Source organism: Panthera leo, chromosome A3 (genome assembly GCF_018350215.1).
Source record: "Panthera leo isolate Ple1 chromosome A3, P.leo_Ple1_pat1.1, whole genome shotgun sequence".
Taxonomy (NCBI): domain Eukaryota; kingdom Metazoa; phylum Chordata; class Mammalia; order Carnivora; family Felidae; genus Panthera; species Panthera leo.
The window spans coordinates 139,756,241-139,774,156 of NC_056681.1; positions in this window are offsets into that span (position 1 = coordinate 139,756,241).

Consider the following 17,916-nt stretch of genomic DNA (forward strand, 5'->3'; position numbering starts at 1 on the left):
TTTTAGATTTCCATGCAAGTGAGATCATGCGGTATTTGTCTTTTTCTGACTGATTTATTTCACTTAGTATAGTGCCCTCAAGGTCCATCCATAATTTCGCAAATTCCAGGATTTTGTTCTATATGTGTGTCTCACATTTTCTTTATCCTTTCAGCCATTAATAGACACTTAAGGTTTTCTATATATAATAACATGTCATCTGTAAACAGTGACAATTGTGTTTGCCCTTTCTAATGTGGCTGCCTTTTTATTCATTCCATAACTGGAAGCCTGTATTTCTCACTCCCCTTCATGTCCCTTTATTTCTTTTTCTTTCCTAATTACACTTCTAGGACTTCCTATACTATGTTGAACAGAAGTGGCAAGAGTGAGGATCCTTGTTTGTTCCTCATCCTAGAGGAAAAGCGTTTGGATTTTCACTGTTGAGTATGATGATAGCTGTTGCTGGTTATATGTGTGCATATTGTCTAATCTCCACATAGTTTTGAATTTTCCAAGTTTTTTTTTTCTTGTGATTTCTTGTGACTGTATTCAGAAAAGATTGCTTGATATAATTTCAGTCTTTTGAAATTAGGATTTGCTTCGTGGCCTGACGTGTGATCTGTCCTGCAGAATGTTGCATGCCCACGTGAGCACAATGTGTATCCTGCTGCCGTAGGATGGAATGTTCTGCATGTGTCTGTGGGTCCACCCGGTCTGACGTGTAGCCTGGGTCCAGGGTTTCCTCACCGATTTTCTGTCTAGATAATCCACCCACTGTTGGAAGTGGGGGATTGAAGTCTCCACCACCACCACCCATCCGGACTATATTGCTGTCTATTTCTCCCTTTAAGTCTGTCAATGTCTGCTTTATATAAAACCTTTTTAAAAATTTTTTTGTTTATTTTTGAGAGAGTGAGAGAGGCAAAGCTTGAGCAGCGGAGGGGCAGAGAGAGAGAGAGAGGGAGACACAGAATCTGAAGCAGGTTCCAGGCTCTGAGCTATCAGCACAGAGCCACACTCAGGGCTTGAACCCACAGACTGCGAGATCATGACCTGAGCTGAAGTTGGCCACTTAACCGACTGAGCCACCCAGGCGCCCCTACATTTATTCATTTTTGAGAGACAGAGAGAGATAGAGTGTGAACAGGGGAGGGGCAGAGAGAGAGGGAGACACGAATCTGAAGCAGGCTCCAGGCTCCGAGTTGTCAGCACAGAGCCCAACGTGGGGCTCGAATTCACAGACAGTGAGATCATGACCTGAGCTGAAGTCGGACGTTCAACTGACTGAGCCACCCAGGCACCCCACTTATGTGCGTTTTTTAAGTCCGTTCAGTCACCTTATGTCTTTTGATTGATGAATTTAGTCTATTCACATTTGAAATAATGTTTTAATGTTATGGATGTACTATTACCATTTTGTTCATCATTTTGGGACTGTTTTGTAGTTCTTTTGTTTCTTTCTCTTCTTTTGCCTTCCCCTTTAAGATGATGGTTTTCTTTGGGGCTCCTGGGTGGCTCAGTCGGTTGAGTGTCTGACTCTTGGTTTCGGCTCAGGTCATGATCTTACGTTTCTTGAGTTCAAGCCCCATATTGGGCTCTACCACTGATAGTGTGGAGCTTTCTTGGGATTCTCTCTCTCCCTCTCTCTGCACCTACCCCCCTGGTGCTGTCTCTGTCTCTCAAAATAAATAAATAAACTTATAAAAAAAAAGATGATGGTTTTCTTCATGGGTAGTATGTTTGGGTCCTTTCTCTTTGTCTTTGTGCATTTACTATAGGTTCTGCTTGTGGTTTACCTCAAGGCTCACACACAACTTCTTAGCGTCACAACCATCCATTGCAAGCTGATAACAAATTAACTCTGAATGCATATAGAAGCTTTTTTACAACCCCCCCGTTTTGTTTTTGATGTCACAATTTACATCTTTTTACATCGCATATCCATGAAAAATTATTGTATTTATAGTTATTAATACTTTTGTCCTTTAATGCTTATACTAGAGTTCTGTGACTTTCCCCACCACTATTACAATATTAGAATATTCTGAATTTAACTATATATTTACCTTTACCAGTGAGTTGTATTCTTTCATATGTTTTCCTGTTATTAATTAGTGCCCTTTAATTTCACGTTGAGGAACTCCCTTAAAATTTTTTTTTAACCTTTTATTTAATTTTGAGACAGGGAGAGACAGAGCATGAACAGGGGAGGGTCAGAGAGAGGGAGACACAGAATCTGAAACAGGCTCCAGGCTCTGAGTGGTCAGCACAGAGCCCGATGCGGGGCTCGAACTCACGGACCGCGAGATCATGACCCGAGCCGAAGTCGGCCGCTCAACCGACTGAGCCACCCAGGCGCCCCATGAAGAACTCCCTTTAATATTTCCTATTAGGCTGTTTAAATGCTGATTAATTCCTTCAGCTTTTGTCTTTCTGGAAAGCTCTTTCTCTCTCCTTCAGTTCTGAAGGACAACTTTGCCAGATGCTATATTCTAGGTTAGCAGATTTTTTTTTTCCTGTCAGCACCTTGAATATTCCACTCTGAAAATGCCCTTCTGGCCTACAACATTTCCGGTAGAAAATTCACTGATAATCAGGGGTTTTCCTTCTATCTAACAGTTTGCTTTTCTCTTACTACTTTTAAGATTCTGTCCTTGCATTTAATTTCTGGCAATTTAATCAGAAAGTGTCTCAGTGTGGGACTCTAGATGCGCCACCTTTGGAACTCTGTGTACGTGTTTCTTTCTTCAGGTGAGGGAAGTTTTCAGCCGCCATTGTTTGAATAAGCATTCTGTCCCTTTTCTTCTCTCTTCTTCCTGGAACCCTCTAATTCATCCATTGGCCTAGTTGATGGTGTCCCATAGATCCTTAATCTGTCTTCACTCTTTTTCATTCTTTTTCTTTTTCTTCTTCTGATTGGAAATTCTGTCGCCCTGCTCTCGAATTTGCTGATTCTTACTTCTGCTTTATCTAGTCTGCTATGAAACTCCTCTATTGAATTTCTCAGTTTGATTACTGTATTCTTTGCTGAGGAAAACAAAGGCAAAAGAAATGTAAGTAAAATGAAAGTTCCTTACAATTTGCAGCCCTCATATGTCTTAACTGACTGAGCCACCTAGGTGCCCCAATATTATACTATATGTTAACTAACTAGAGTTTAAATAAAAACTTGAAACTACAACAACAACAAAAAAAGATAAGGTGCAGAATTTCAGCACTTTGACACTACAGGAGAAAACTAAATGGAAAACTTGGAATTGAAAAATAAACCAAGAAGACAATAGTAGAATTAATAGTAATTTTGACACAGCAAAAAGAGAATCACTCTTCTGAAGGTCAGAAACAAATATTCGTCAAAAGCACAGGAGAGACCTGTCTGTGTGCTCATGTCCCGCAGCACACCAACTGGATGACAAGAATTGAGGGTTTAAATGTGACGGGACTGGCGATACTTCTCACCGCTTTCTTTGCAGGTTTTCACAGCTGGTTTTTGTTGTTCATTGTTTATTTCCACATGCAAGCTTTACCGTCAATTTGACTGTCTTCAGAAAAAAAAAAAAAGACGTGACATATTGTTTTAGTGGCGTTGTGTTAAATTCTTACATCGACATGGGGAAAATTGGTACCCTTATGATGCTCAGTTGCCCGAAGTGAGGGCAGAGGATGCCTCTCCATTCGTTCCAGGCTAATGTGGTTATTTTAGGGACGTTTCAAAGTGCTCTCATATGTAACTTGCAAATCTCTTGTTAATTTTACATCCTGGCCTCGATCATCACTGTGGATATTTAAATTTGTCACCTACCTACCTTAGTTACAGCACCTGCACTGCTCCTGCAAAGAGCCCTGACGGGGAGACCGAGTCTTGTCTAGCTGTCTGCTTCCAGTGCCCAGCACAGCACTCTGTTGTTGAATGAGCTTCTGTTTCTCACTGAGTAGAAAACAGAGAGAAAGCAGAGAGAATGGGAGTGTGCCAAGGTTTCCATGCTCTTACAAAGACCTAGAATCTAAAACACATTCTTCTGATTCTATAGTCTACATTCAATAGAATTAAATCAAAATCCTCCAACTCTGAACATGTTTTACATTTTAGACTTCACTAAAAGTCAACTTTTGTAAAAAGATACACATTTTTCTCATCCAAAATTCTCATGAGCATTTTTTAGATTTTACCCACAATTTGGAAACTTTACCAAGGGCTTCCGTTAGTATTAAAAATACTTGGGGTGCCTGGGCAGCTCAGTCGGTTAAGCAACTGACTCTTGATCTCAGCTCAGGTCTTGATCTCAGGGTTGTGAGTTTGAGCCCCACACAGGGTGTGGAACCTACTAAAAAAAACTTCGAAGACAACCCACAACAACCTAGAGACACCTTGCGAATTTTCCTTTGCCATCTGTGGTACAAAACATACGTTTCCCACATGCTCACTCTTACATTTCAGCATTCCCAATTTCCTACTTATTTGATCACTAAAACAATCTAAGTTCCCATTCAGCTGGTTAGGACATTTGAGAGGCAGCACTGCATGCTGTCCGTCAGAACTGCAGACATTTACAAAGATTGTAATACATCTTGGCGACTACCTCCTAAATGTTTCCAGTATCAACAGGCCAATTCTTTGTGTAGAACCGACTTAATTTTGTTTAAATGTGGTTTGCCTCACTGCTTCTAGGAAAGTTAAAATGAGGCCATAGGATTTCCTGAAAACATCTCCAACAAAGCGACGGACTCACATAAGCGATCGGGTGGGAGAGAGACAGCAGGCAGGTTCAAATGAGGACCCAGATGTTCTACCCTCTGCTCTGCACGAGAGCTCCAGTCAGTGACGTGTTTTCCACCCAAAAGTCAGATCACTCTGCCTAAAACCGGGCACGTTTTATATCTGACTGTCATGGAATTTACTAGATGGCTACCCTTCCCAAGAGTTTGAAGTGTGAATATTGGCCTTAGTTCAGGTCCCTTACTTCCTTTGACATGGTTCCTTGGGCAGATAGTGGACTCTGGAGAGTTAGCCCACCACATATAGGGTTTGGCAAATTACTCACTACGACAGTTTGGAAATTCATTCTGCCTCTCCTGAAAATACCTGTTTTTCAGGATTGTATGGCGTTGCTCGTGAGCAAAGAGGCCAAGTGACTGGCACTTTGTGTGTATTCAATGAGTATTAATTTCCTATTCTTCCCTGGAACACTGGACATTTCACTCAGCTACTATGGGTGCACACTGTTTTCCATGCAAAGGCAATACACAGATTTTTTAAAGTTACATAATCCTCACGTTGTATAATGAAAAGTCTTGCACTTGCAGCCCTTGGGTGCCTCAATTGGTTCAGCATCTGACTCTTGATGCTCTCCTAGTTCGTGAGTTTGAGCCCCGCATCAGGCTCTGTCCTGACAGTGCAGAGGCTGCTTGGGATTCTCTCTTTCCCTTCTCACTCTGACCCTACCCTGCTTGCTCTCTCTCTCAAAATAAATAAATAAACTTAAAAAAAAAAAACAGAAAAAAAAAAAAAACCTTGCACTTACCAACAGAAGGTAGTGCCTTAATAAAAGCAACTCGTACCTTCCAGAACCTCCCCTGCAATCAGATTTGCCCTAATGTAATGATAAAAATGTAATGCAGTCTGCAATATCTCTTACTTGGATATAACAACTCATTTCCTGCCCCCCCCCAAAAAATAAAAATAAACAAATTTTACAGGCTACAAAGAAAATCCAGCCCATTCCTTAAAATAAAATGAGATAGTAACAAATGTACCACACTGATGCAAGGTTTTAAAAGCAGGGAAAGTTGGGGGGCGACTGCGTGGCTCAGTCGGTTAAGCATCTGACTTCAGCTCAGATCATGATCTCACAGTTCGTGGGATCGAACCCTGCGTCAGGCTCTGTGCTGACAACTCTGTGTCTCCCTCTCTCTCTGCCCCTCCTCTTCTCATGCTCTGTGTCTCTCTCTCTCAAAAATAAACATTAAAAATTTTTTTTAAAAAGTAAGAAAAGCTGGTGGGAGAGATGAAGGGGGATTTGGAAACTATTAGCTTAAATTTTTCTGTAAGCCTAAAACTGCTTAAAAATAAAGTGTTAGTTAAAAAAATAAAATGAAATCAAGCCATTTGATCTTATTATTTAAACTACTTATAAATAAAATTTTAATAGTTGAAGAAAAACATAATTTCCATTTTTATAGGGCAGTATTAGCCCATGTGTTCAAGATCAAGCATCACCATATTTATGTCATGTAATTTAAACTGTTCAGGAAAAGCACAAGTTACAGACTGACGTTCTCCGGTGCCTCCCAGAGGTGCCTATAATCGCTTCCGGGAGAGAGCCAGGATCTTTCTCATCTTTTTCATGAGCAAGAGCTCCTAAAGGGCACACAAACAAAAGCATATATTTTGGAAGGATGTCCAATTCCATGTGGGGTTGGATCATGGAACTTCTGAGTCTCAGTAAATTGTTATCATAGCCACCTCGCCAGGCTTGGGGAGGGCTAAAAGAGCTGACAAACATGAACAGTCTGGACACCTCCAACAAGAGCGGAAGGAGGAAAGAATTGGAAGTGCTGCTCCTTCCTCCTGGGCCTCTGTCCATCCAAACCCATGCACATGGCGTCTCCCTGGGTCACCACTTCTAAGGTCCAACCTGTACAGCTTTACAACCAATGCAATGTTGGGTCCGAGGTAGGGAAAAAGTGTTTGAAACACTTTGAAAGACTATTTCCCACAAGCACAGAGAAGATGAAAATGGTGATGAGTGTCTGGTTTTTAGTCACACGCATAAAGAATTTTCAACTGGAGGTTACCAGTGAAACCATCTATTAGCCAACTGATCACTACACGGGTTGGGGAGAAATGCACTCAGCAAACAGAGTGGCGATTTTGGTCATTTCTGTGAAGATGGGTGGTCCAGTCTTCTTCCTAAATGATACAGTGGGTGCCTGTCCTGTGGAGATTCTTCTAGAACAAGAGAGGGACTGGTAGTTACGACTGTAAGCTTTAGGGGCACCTGGGTGGCTCAGTCGGTTGTGGGATCAAGCCCGTGTTGGGCTCCCCACTCAGTGCAGAGCCTGTTTAAGATTTTCTCTCTTTTTCTGTCTCTCTCCCTCTGCCCTTCTCTCCTGTGCTCATGCTCCCTCCCCCCACCCCACCCCCCCAAAAAAAGAAAGAGAAAGCAAGTTCTGGACCCAGGCTCCAAGACTGTGTGACTTTGAAGATTTTACTCAGTTTCCTCATCACTGATGATCACATAAAACACTTAGAACAGTGCCCAGCAAGTTAAGAGCTCATGGATATTAGTTCAAAGAATATTAGCAATTACTAGTCTATTTCTTTGCCACCAGAAGAATTCCCAACGCACTGGCTTAACCAACTTTTTCAACCATTCACTTGTACTGATCGTTCAGAGAAAGTATATCAAACAGGGAAGAAGCAATTTTACTCTGTTCCGAAGCGTGTTGCCATATGTATGCAGGAGGTGGCTCAGCTTCCACAGATGCAGGCAGGGCTGTTTCCTCTCTGGTCACAACACCTCCTCAGGATACAATTCTGCAAGCCTGAGTCCTCCCAGGCTCTCTCCTGCAGGCTCCTCCCCGGACCTGTGTCCGCAGCTGCACCTGCCCAGAGACTCTGGTTGGTTACAGCTGCAAGAGGAGAGGGCTCTCATGGTGAACAGGGTGGTCGGGTTTTCTCCGCTCTTTGGCAGTTTCCCTCATCAACGAGTCAAATGGAAACAAATCCCAAGGAGGACTCGCTTTGTTTGCGGAAAAACTTTTCTGAGCACTTCTGTAACTTGGTATCTCGAGTCCTGGGGATACTGGAGTGAATGGAGTTATCCCAGCGGATAGCGGAAGCATAGTTCCTAGGAGATAAAAGATGGACAACTACAACCATTTTAGATAGTAATAAATGCTACAAAGAAAAAACTGAGTTCTGGGATGGGGCAAGAGTGCTATTCAGGGGGTCCAGAGGTCTCTGTGAGGTGAAGATACTCAAGTGAGAAACAGAGAGGGAAGAGAGGTTGGTACTGGAGAGGTGCACACGAAAGGTCTCCTGAGCTGAAGCACCAGCGGACACCAAGCCCCCGAGCAGGATGAGGACGGGGAGCAGACTGCCCCGTGTGACCGTCACACAGGGCGGCTCGGGATGGGAGCGTGTTACAGAAAGAGCGCTGACCACAGGGTGTGGGCTGGTCCCACCCTCCTGCCTTCTCATCAGAGGAAAGCCTGGGAGGGTTTTAAGCAAGGTGTAAAATGACCCAACGTAATGTTCAAGTAGAGTATTTTGGCTATTACGTGGAAAAAAAAGTGCAAGAGGGCAGATGTGTGGCCGAGAGGCTGGAAAGGTAGAAGGAGGAGAGAGCTGGTTTCCCAGGGGCTCGGAGGAGGAGATCCTGCCCCACTGGCTGTGGGCCGAACAGCCCACAGGGAGGTGGGAGGAGGGAGGAGGTGGGATGTCCTCTGGGCTTGGCCCTGGCTGCTGCCTGACCCTTCCAGATGGGAAGGCCTGGTGAGGGACAGGGGCAGAGCCAGGACACCCCCCCACCCCTCCTCTTTACATCTGGGATGTGAGGACAGGAGCCTCCAATGAGGTGGGGAAAACTGGAGGCTAGGGGTAGATTTGGGGGATAACTGCTGTGTAGGTTGTGAGCACCGACAAGAAAATAGGCCAGGAGAGCACTTGATACGCCCTGGAGGAGAGCTTACAGGACAGGGAGTGGAGACCAAGAGGGAGAGGTCAGAGGACAAGGGTGTTTCTGGACCAGAGGGGATGGCTCAGTGGGGTGAAGGCGTTTCTCAGACGAGGAGAAAGGTTCCAAGCGCAGGCTCCAAAGCCCTTAGCAGGGTGAGGGGGCTGGTGTGCTGGTGGGTGGGTGGGTTTGCTGAGGAGGGGCCCTGAGGGGGCAGGTGCCTGCGAACAAACACCGCAGAATCAGGCCCCCAGCCTGAGCCCCGCCCCTGCCAGGCGTCGGCTGTGCGTCGGGGCCACCCAGGTGGGCAGGTGCCCACCAGCAGGAGCGGCCGAGCAGTCCTCACCTGTGAAAATGAGGGAGAATAAGCGACAATTTGGAAAACATCACAATACTGAATTTTAAAAATCAGAGTACGAAGCAGTGACAGTACGATTCCACTTTCCTTGAAGAAAGCACGTGTGACAGAAAAAGAACCGCTGAGGGCTTTGACCCGGACCGTTCGTTGCCCTGTGTCGGCTGGAAGTCGATATTATATTAACAGAGGAGTTATTTAAACACAGAAATCTGACCAGCTGCCCACGACCACGTGTGGGGCCGGGCCTCCGGTCCCTACTAGCGGGCATGGTGATGGGGACGCGACCTCACCAGCCCCGGAGCTGCAGGGGCGGCGGGGTGTCCCCAGTGTGTGACCTGCGGGGCCGGGTCTGCGAGGTCTCGGGTTGGTAAGGACGCAGCCACCGGCCGCCCTTCCGGCCTCCCTGACCACTCAGACGGACGCCCCTTGGAAAAGCTGCGGGCGCCCGGGGTCCTAGCCCCCAGAGCAGGCCCCAGGCCGCAGGCCCAGTCCCGATCCCTCCCCTCCGCCAGGCCCCGACCCCTGGCGTGGAGGACGGAGGGCCCGGGCCTGGCTGTCCCTGAGGGCGGCACCTGTCCCCTCCAGAGCCAGCAGCCCCTCTCCCCGCACCCCTACCTGTGCGGGGTGGCACCTGTCCTGCACCTGCCGCTGAGCCCCGTCCCAGCAGAGCCGCTTCCCAGGCTCGGGGAGCACCACGGCCCGTCCCTGGCAGGAGCAGGAGGCCAGATGCGCAGGCGTTGCAGGGTGGGGGGTGGAGGGTGGGGGGCTCTCCTCGGTCCTGTCTCAGGACCAAGGGCCCAGCGTCTTGGAAAAGGCTCCAAATTTGCGGCTGGGAAGAGCTGCTGCAGGGTGGGCAGGGGCGGGTTCCGAACAGGGGTCCGTGAGAGAGAAGGTTCCGAACTCGCGTTGGTGAGGAAGGAGGTTCAAGCACTGTCGTTCTGCCCGGCGGTCTAGGGTCTATGCCGTGTGAGGCGCAGACAGGACGCGCAGCTCAGTCAAGCCTCAGAGGCCACGCCCCACACCGGGTTTTGGGGGAAAGGCGCTGTCCGCCTTCAGAACCCACCTCCCGCCTCCTCTTCCAGAGTTTTCTCCTGTCTCAGTCCTTCTTTGGCAGATTTTCTTTGCCTCCGTGCTCTTTCTGACCGCACAGGCCTGCCCTGTGACGCTCGTGTCATTGCACACCCAGCACACTCTTGCAAAGAAACGCCTTCTGAAGTGGTGAAAATGCGTGCTTAAATAATTTTGCGGGGCGCCTGGTGGCTCAGTCGGTTGAGTGTCCGACTTCGGCTCAGGCCGTGATCTCGAGGTTCATGGGTTCCAGCCCTGAGTCGGGCTCTGTGCTGACAGCTCAGAGCCTGGAGCCTGCTTCGAATTCTCTGTCTCCCTCTCTCTGCCCCTCCCCTGCTCAATGCTCTCTCTCTCTCTCTCTCTCTCAAAAATAAACACTAAAAAATTAAAAATAAACGAAAATAATTTTACCACTGCAAGTAACAGCAAATAACAGAAGACATGGGAATATTGGATTCAATGTATCAGAATTTCTTTTTCTTGAATGACAAGAAGTGGGGGTAGGAAATCCAGAGAGGGCGGGCATGTCACTGATGGCATCAGAAACCCTGGAGCATTCTCTCTGGCTGCACGCGCAGAGCTTACTGTCACGGGGCATTCACGCATTCATCCCTCCATCATCAACACACATGCACTTAGTAACCACCACGTGTCAAGCACTGTTTTGGGTCCCTGGGGCTACAAAGTGGACAAAGAAATTTCTTCATGGAGCTTCACTCTTCCCAGGAAAGATATACAATAAATGAACATAAAAATATTCAAATAATGTTTAAAATGGAAACTATAATATAAATAAATAAATACAAATATAAAATAAACAAATATAAAACATACATACAATAAACAAATGTAAAACTACAACTACAGTATATCAATTTCTGACAAGGGCTGTGGAGCAGCGGTGAGGCCACGAGGCACAGCCCGTGGAGGGCGTCTGGCCCCTGGACACACTGTTCACATAAATGCAAGTTTCTCCCAAGTTTTCTCCTGGGTTTTGTCGTCTCTCTTCTGCCCTTTCTGACCCTCTTCCCCGGCAACCGCTCATCTGCTCTCTGTCACCACGGAAAACTTTCACATTTTCTATAATTTTAATAAACAGACTCATTAGTATGAGCTCTGTTGGATCTGGCCTCTAGAGTCAGCATAATTTCTTTCCAGATTCACCCACCAGTAGCTCCTGCTGTTTCACTGCGAGCGCTGCGTGTGCCCTGCTGTGCGGTTGCCCCGAAACTCTTACCCTTTTGCCATAAACATGCTTTCCTAGTTTTTGGCTGTAACAGAACCAAACAAACGGTGCCATAGACATTTTTGTACAGGTGCTTTGCATGGGCATGTCCATTATTTCTCTTGAGTCGGTGGGCAGGGACAGAGGTGGCCACAGGGCAGCTGGTGAGGCCCCCGCACCTCGCAGGTCACAGTTTCCACCACCCAGAGGCTTGCGGTTTGGTGCCACGTACTTTTAACTTCATTGCTTCCGCTCCCATTGTTTCCCTAGTGACCCATCAAGCTGACCATCTTGCATGTGTTTGTCTGCCGTTCATTTATCTGCTTCAGTGAATTTTCCAACTCAGTTTCCCCCATTTTTATTTTGGCTTGCCTATTGTTATTGAGTTCTGCGACATCTTTCTATGTTTTGGATAAAATCAGGTATAACATTTTCAATTATTTTCTCCCAGTCTGTGGCTTACGCTTTCGTTCTCTTCACAGTGTATTTCAGAGAGCAGATGTTTTAATTTTTATGATATGTCCACTTCATCAATTTTTCTTTTGTGAATCTGAGAAGTCTTTGCCTAACCTCAGCCTCAGAGAGTTTCTCTGATGCTTTCTTGCAGCATTTTATAGTTTTGGATTTTACATTTAGGTCGATGATCCATTTGCGAACATTTTTGTGCATAGCGAGAATGGAAGGGGCAAAATTCTTGTGGCTTTTTTGTTTGCTTGTTTGTTTTCTGTGTTGATTCTTTTCCTTGTGTCACAGTAGGAACTCACTGGGCTCCCTAGACCCAAGGGCTTGCCTTTCCAACAGCTCTGAAGATCTTCTGAGCAAACTCCCTGCGTGCATTCCCTGTCTCCCTGTCTCTTCCCCTTGAGCTCGCAGTAAACGCCACCTCCTTGCTTGACCATACTTCTTACACTTCTTCATTTTTCCATCCTTGGTCTCATCAGACTGTAGTTTGAATAATTTATTCAGTCATATCCTTCTGTTTCCGATTCATCTTCAGTTGTGGCCAATCTGCTGCTTAATGCACTATCAAGTTTTAAATTTTAACTCTCACAGTTTTTATTTATTGAAGTTTTACTGGCTTGATTTCCAAATGTGCTTCCTTTCTTTCTTATCTCATCCTTGCTTCTGCTTTATTTGCGTGACCATGATTATTGTATATCTTAATGTCTGATGACTCCTATGCCCGAAGTCCTTGCAAGTCTGGGTCTTTGCTTTGTTCAATTCCTTGCTGTTTCTTATTTGTAATGCCTTGTGTCTGTGCTGCTTTTGTGTTTTGTTTTTTTTTTTTTCAATAGGAAATGGATCAAATTCCTGGCAATTGTATTTATGTCTTGGCTTCAAGTGGCAGACCTCCAGAGAGAATTTGTTTCTGCTAATGGCCTGGGGGCTTTCATGGCCCAGAAGTACTTCCCACTAATCGGCCCCATTGAGGAGTTTGGACCACACAGGTACCACAAGCCTACACCCCACGCCTGTCTGTGTGACCAAAGTGCCCTTTCTCTTCTGTGTACAGACCTAATTTCCCATTTATCCTTACCGGGAATGCAGAACTTCACGGAGTTCCGAGTAATTCGGGGTCTCCTGCAAGCCTCCTGCCCCACAGGCCTGGCTCTGTCTCCCGTGTTTTGCTCACTGTTCACCGCTCACACTGGAGTCTGACTTGGGCCTGGGTGGCCCGCATGGCCCACCCAGGAGGATCCCTCACCCTGTACTCCTCCTTTGTGCCCCGTCACCATTGCCTCCACAGCACTCCTGCTTCTCCTCTATTTTCTGGTTGACGAGGTCACCAAGAGTTTGAAGCTTGACTTACTGTTGGAAATGGAGTCTTTTAAAATGTTTTTCATTTGTTTTCATCTTTAAGTTTCCTGAGGTGCCTCACCGTGATGCTGCCTCTGGGTTTGTTACCATTTTGGAGGCGAACTTATTTTTCCTCTGCTTATTTTCTGATTTCTGTACCCATTCATGCTTCATCTTCTCTGGCATCTCACCATCTCTTACTTAAGATTTCACTTTTCTGCTTCATGACTATCTTTTACTATAGCAATTATTTCCTTGATTTTTGTGATTGATAAAATGTTTAGTTGCAATACCAACCTATCAGAAACAATTTTGGATATTACTTAGTTTTGCAGTTTCCTCCCTCCGTCCCCCCTTCCTTCCTTCCTCTCTTCCTTCCTCCTTCCTCTCTTCCTTCCTCCTTCCTGCCTTCTTTCCTTCCTCCTTCCTTCCTCCCTCCCTCCCTCCTTCCTTCTTTCCTTCCTTCCTTCCTCTCTTCCTTCCTTCTCTTCTTCCTTCCTTCTCTCCTTCCTTCCTTCTCTTCTTCCTTCCTTCTCTCCTTCCTTCCTTCTCTGCTTCCTTCCTTCCTTCCTTTCTTCCTTCCTTCTCTCCTTCCTTCCTTCCTTCTCTCCTTCCTTCCTTCCTTCCTTCTCTCCTTCCTTCCTTCTCTCCTTCCTTCCTTCCTTCCTTCTCTCCTTCCTTCCTTCCTTCCTTCCTTCTCTCCTTCCTTCCTTCCTTCCTTCCTTCCTTCCTTCATCCCTCCCTTCCTTCCTTCTTTGTTATGGTTTTCCATTTTCTTCTATGTTCCTAATCACTGAATGAGTGGGATGGCATAGGCCAGTGTTCTCGAGAGTTTCCTGTGAGGTGAAAGGAGCTGTTCCTTACGTGGTTTGTACTCTGCAGAGACTCGCTCTTTTCTTCTGTCACAGAAAGACACTGCTTTCTGCATATGTGGTTGGTCTCTGACCCCTTGTGCACACCCATCATTTCTGCCATGTGAAATGAGCTGGTAAAGGGTTCGGTGCTCAGCAAGCCTCCCCAGTGGCCCCTGTCTAACTTTCACTCCTCACCATCAAGAAGTGGGTCTGGTGGTTCCTCCACACCTGCCTCCAAGTTCTCTCTCCTCACTGTGGCTTCTCCCCACAGAGCTGTGTCTGACCTCAGTTCTGTCTGACATTCCCTAGAATTCATATGGAGACTGAAGATTACACCTGCCCCCTTGTTTGTTGAAAATGGAGTTTTCATCAGGTTTTAAAAATGCATTGCCCTTGTGGCTTTTCAGTGATCTCCCAGGGAGAGGGGGAATCCTCACTTATTCAGTTACCTTCAATTTGGAAGTCTGGACTGACATGTTCAAATGTTAAGGTGGCAGTATTTTCATTTGAAATAGAACAAATATACAAATGTTGCATCAAACACATTGTTTCATAAATTGTATTAGTTAGGATAAGGCAAAAGGTAGTCTTTTTGTAAAAATCTATGTTGTGCAGACTCTACAAAATATAGACATGAGCGCTTACAAATATAAATATTTCAAAACTTCAGTAACTAAATTTTGGGTAGTAGGAATAAAACCAAATAAAAAACTGTATTATTTAAGTTTCATTTCCACGCACACCCTGAGATATGTATCATGATGTGAAGGACAAATTCTGGATGTGAGTAGTTTTCATCACAGATACTGTTTCACAATTATAAAAATCCACTAACTTTTGGATACACAGAGATGTCCTTGCCACTGGAAGTAGGCTGGATATTTACAATGAGAGTAAACGTAAGAGTTTACCAATTATGGTAAGAGCAGAGGACTACATTATCAGCTTTATAGAAAGTCACATAAAATGTTTCAAATTTGGACTTCATAAATATTTTCTCAAACCAGGTGGCAGTAGTGAGTGAAAAATAGGTCTTTCCTGCTCTCTTTCTGGACTTTGTGAAATAGATGAATACAGCAAGAGAACAATCCATTGCTCTAGAAGGCTTTTAGAGATAGAAGTATTTTTTTAAAATACTTTCTTGATTTTGATTATAAACTAATGAGAATTTAATAACGAGAAGAGGTAAAATAATCGTGATTTTTCAAACACATGAGTTGGTATTTGGAGAATGACTTAACATCAAAACCAAAAAAATTAAATTCTCTTCTGAAATGATTGATGTTTGAGAAATAGTACTTAGGAGATCTAGACACCCACTTTTAAGAAAATACGGCAAATATCTGTGATTCATTGATTCTTAAAGCTAGCATTACAGGAGAAAGATGCTGTTAGTGTGACAGAGTGTTTACAGAGATTCCACAAAAAATGGATTGTATAGATTGCATAGATCAATCTGGAAGTCAGGTTCAGTGTTTGATGGATCTTCTCTAGGCCACAAAACAATGCTACATACAGTCAGTAAAACATTGTTGATTTAATTTCACTTAAGTTAAATTTGGGAGGCTTATAAAATAAACACAATCTGAGAAGTGCAATGCTACCCTGTAATATAAATACTACGGAAAATTAGAATAACAATTGGCCTTCCTAGGCCTATGTCTACTCAAAATTTTCATTAGCATGTTGGGTTTCACTATAAACGTCTTGATTATCATATTCTTAGATTAAGCAAATGTGGCAGGGATCACAAATATTTAAAGTGACATTTCAGTCTTCGAATGTCTTTCCAAACTAGAGGACAAGGCCAAACCTATTATGATTTAATTCAACCAGGGGAAAAATAAGCCAGAATTTTCTCCCCTCCCCACAGCCCACTCCCCAGATTGAATAAATTGCAGCAGCAAAGGGATAGTTTAAAAAAGCAAACATGGTGGTTTAGGAATTTCCAAACCCTCAGGTCACAGTCAGTCGTCAGTGAAATATCTATTTTAGGCAAAGGAAAGAAGATGGTTTTGTGTTGGGTGGGGATTAGCAAAAGGGCAGAGTAAGACGCTCAGCATAATTTTCTCTCCAAAAAGCAATGAAGACGCTTGACAGGATGATCACAAGCGACCATTTCTGAACTCCGAAAATTAACCAAAAGCATAAGACAAGCTGAGGAGAATTTATTCAAGGAAAACCACTGAACCTTGGTAAAAGCAGAGGATTTCTGTGTTTGCATGTAGTGATGCCCTTGCCACCCCTCCCCCCCAGCCCGAGCCTCCCCCCCCTCCTCTCCCCTCCGACCTGCACCGCTGGAGCCCACAGAAAAACCTGGAGTCCAGAGCCACACTGAAAACAGTCTGAGAAGGTTGCACCCCAGCTGCCTGAGGCTAGGACAATGGTGGGAACAACAGAAAGTCCCGCCCGCCAAAGGGAGGTCTTTGGGCTGACACAGGACTTGATAAGCCCCACGCGTTCCTGCAGAGCTGAAAGTCTGCGTGTATCCACCCCCACAAAGTGCACTTCTCTCCTCTTGTGCAAGCCCGTCCCTTCTGTCTCTGCAGGAGCTGGGAACGAGGGTGTTTACATGACCAAAGAGACAGACCACATGGATCAAAGTGTCTGTGGTGACTTAGGTATTTCTGGGGTGCAACCAGGGAAAGGGGGGACGGGTCCAACTTGGGACGGTCTGGAGTCAGACTCTGTGCCCGAGTCTAGCCCCTGCTCGAGTATTTTCAGAACTGCCTCCGCATCACACAAGACCCCAGAGGGCCAGCAGAGGTGCCAACACTCACTTCTCCAGAGCGGTTTGCAGCACATTCCCCAGAGGTCTTTGGAAAGCCACCATGCAAATAAAACCTCACTTTAAACAGTACCAAAGAACATGAACGCGACATAAAATGAGCAGAAAGCCACACAGTGCATTCACTGTCTTACGAGAGAATGGTGTATGTGAGCCGAAGGGTTGGGAAGAGAAGGAGTTGGCCGGAGGGTGCAAAGGTAACAGAGAAATTTTTAAAATAGAATACAACACGAGTACCACATTCTAGTTGGTAAATTTGCTGTTTGGTGGTGTCGGATAGCTATTAAGAAACGACTTTATGTGCATACGGAGGCTGAACAAGCAGGAAAATACACTGCGAATATGAGAGTCATGATTCTCATCCTTAGAAAAAGAAGTTACAAGTACAGGCCAGGGTACGACAAGAGTAAACCCAAGTCTTGGATTAAAATCAGAGGCATCAATATGAATTCATGGCTTTTAAATATGCATAGGGACAGTTAAATGCAGGAATGTGTGTACCATGGGTTAGTCAGTCCACACACCTGATTACAAGGGGGACAATATAACCTTAGTGTAGAGAAACCCAGCACATGGTACATTAGCTAACACCCTCAATGAGAAGATATTGAGGGACAGTGTCCATAGGCACCCTCTTCTCATGAAAGATGTGGAGACACTGAGGGATGGTTAACAGGGAGAGACCAGGGCGGTGCGGCAACTAGAGGCCATGTGGGACCCGCACCTGGGTCTTGGAACAGTGATGACAACCACAAAAAATATGAAATCCATATAAAGTCTGTAATTCACTTACTAGTTTAGATAAGTGTACTACGGTCACATAACATACTAACATGAGAGGAACGTGGATATACGGGATATCTATGTATTATTTTTGTAAATTTCCTAGAAGCCTAAAACTATTTCAAAGTAAAAAACACAAAATTGCATTAGAATTTTTTTCCTACAGTTTTTTTTAAAGGTTTGCATGTTTAAGAGCTGCTTGAATATGCCTTTCGGGCCTGAGTCTCTGTCATTCTTAGGGGTCATGGCTAAATGCTGTACTTGGCTGGGTCGCTGTTGTGTTTGGCTTTTCTGTATGTTTTATATGCACATTTACATTACTTCATAATTGTGTTTTTATTATCATAACAGTGAAAACAAAGCTGCCTCTCTTCAGGTATACA